This window comes from Aplysia californica, unplaced genomic scaffold, assembly GCF_000002075.1.
Source record: "Aplysia californica isolate F4 #8 unplaced genomic scaffold, AplCal3.0 scaffold00005, whole genome shotgun sequence".
Lineage (NCBI taxonomy): Eukaryota > Metazoa > Mollusca > Gastropoda > Aplysiida > Aplysiidae > Aplysia > Aplysia californica.
The window spans coordinates 3,484,834-3,487,220 of NW_004797275.1; the positions used below are offsets into that span (position 1 = coordinate 3,484,834).

The window sequence follows — 2,387 nt, forward strand, 5'->3', positions numbered from 1 at the left end:
ACACACACACACACACACACACACACCTCCACAAACATTCACAAACACACACATACACATACACTCGCACATACACATATAGATCTAGAGTCATCTCCCTTCTTCCCACCCCTCCCAGCCATACCCTTGTGAGTGTTATCTTTCGCTTTGCGCTGACAGTGTCGAAACAATGGAAAGTAACAGGTCGGAGGACATAGCAAAATAAACCCTTCCCGGCCCGCCTATTGTCAACGAGTCAGAATAGCCCTTATATAATGACTGGCAATAAACTGCTTGCAGTTCAAGCTGGGCTGGCACCCATTTCGTGTTTAACCGGATCAAAACGAACCTGTTTGTTGATTACCGGTATCCATCATAATTTAATTTTTGTTAACTTTGATTTATTTATTGTGCACTGCATAATTTGAGCCTTGAGCGTTGTCGCTCTCTGTCCACAGCAGGATGTAGTCCTCCAACAAGGACTTCTACTCTGATTTATCAGCTGTTCCTAATATTCTGGTTGTACCCATCCGCTATTTGATGTTATCTTGCTACCTTCTTTTTGGGTCTTCATCTTGATCGTTATTCAGTTCATGGTCTCTATTCAGTGCTTCTGTCCATCTGTTATCTTTTACTTTACCTCTGTGACCAGCATGAGTGGTTGGAGGGTGCCATTGATAGGTTCTAGGTCTTTACTTTCCCTCTATTGTTTCTGTCTGTGTGTCTTACTTTTGTTAACACTAAATGACCAATATTGTGTTGACGTGTTTCTCTTTACTCAAACAGAAATGTGACGAGCCCATTTTAATTGTTTTGTCGGAGTATACTTTTTGGAGGGAATGCCTGCCACGCCTGTTTACTTTCAGCTGTGTATGTGCTTATTTTGATCTTGCGTTATCAAACATTGCGTCATATTTTCCATTGATCCATGAATTGTAATACGTTGCTTTTGGGCATTTCTGATAATTGGCCGGATTTGACTCATATAGCTTACTACTTGGACACGCCACTGCTTGAAAAAAAATCATTAAAAAAATAGATAGCATTTGTATTGCGAATAACCCCACTCGATAACAAGCTCTGTGTGTTTTACACATTATACTATTGCCCCAGCAGACCATAGAACACTCAGAAACATTCTCAGTTTCCCGAGAAACACACAGTGCAAGTAGCTGATTAAACGCGTAAACACTAACAAACTAACAAGATCTTTCACTGGATACAGCTGTGTACCCATTCCCATCTGGGTGAAGGGAAGAAAATTTATGTAAAGTACCGTTCCTATCGGGTCCCTGACAGGATTCGAACCTACGACCTAAAGGTTGAGAGTCTGAGAGTTTTACCACTAGCCACCTACGCCTCAAATACAAAGGGCAAGACACAAAAAAACCAACGAAAAACTAATGCTCAATAAATGGAGTATCAATCTTGATCAGGAGGTGTGGGGTTAGTAGACTTTTTACTCTCGAACCCCCCCCCCCCCCAACCCCTTCTTTTTTTCCATCGATCCCGTATACTGCACCCTGCCCCAACGCTCCTTCATCTGATAGTTCTGTGACACGGCTTACAGAACCAACTTGCATTTTAAAAAACACAGACGCCCTGACAAGCAAGCAAACAAACAAACAAATAAATGAACGGATGGTAATCAATCTGGATCACTGGCCCACGAACGAACAATACCGCGATCCCGTTTAACAAAACTTACCGGTTAACCGGATTTCTCATTTTGATTTTGTCCAGCTCGTTCGGTTGCCAGTCTCTTTTGTCCGCAGCGGGCCGTCATAACGCAAGGTTCCATTGTATGTAGCTAGGATTTCGAATCGAACGTGGGCCAAGCTTGATTAAACCTCAATGCTTGTATTAAGGGACCTCGACTGCACTGTAACAATGCATTGTTACCCGCTGCCAACGCATGCTACATGTATAATACAAAAACCTTTTTTCCTTTCTTATTTTCTTTCTTCATAGTGCCTATGATGTGCGCGCAGAAGGAGAGGGGGTGGGGAGGTTTACGTGTGTGTAAGGTGGTTGGAGGTGAGGGTGCACATTTGTGCGTGTGTGTTTGTATGGGTACGTGTTCATATACGTGTAAGTATGTATTAGTGAAGTTGATACATGTTTTGTGTCAGTGTGTAAGAGTAGGGGGAGATGTCTATATGTGTGAGCTTGTGAGTATGTATGTGTGTGAGTGTATGTGTGTGTGTGTGTGTGTGTGTGTGTGTGTATGTGTGTGCGTGCGTACGCGTGTGTGTATACACATGTTCGAGTGGTAACTGCCTACATATTGTGTTTTCGGTATTATCATAAGTGGAGCCTTTCAAATAGGTTATTGTGTTTTTATTACTTAAATTAGCTAAAGTTCAAGACTGTTACAAAGGTTAGTCAATGTGTATGTGTGTGTGTGT

The 2,387-nt window shown here is 42.2% G+C and overlaps 1 long non-coding RNA gene across 1 annotated transcript in view; it reads left to right on the forward strand.

Moving 5' to 3' along the window:
- The window catches only part of LOC118477147, a 47,099-nt gene that overhangs the window by 40,287 nt on the left and 4,425 nt on the right, over nucleotides 1–2,387 (forward strand). The gene's annotated exons all lie outside the window — the stretch shown is intronic.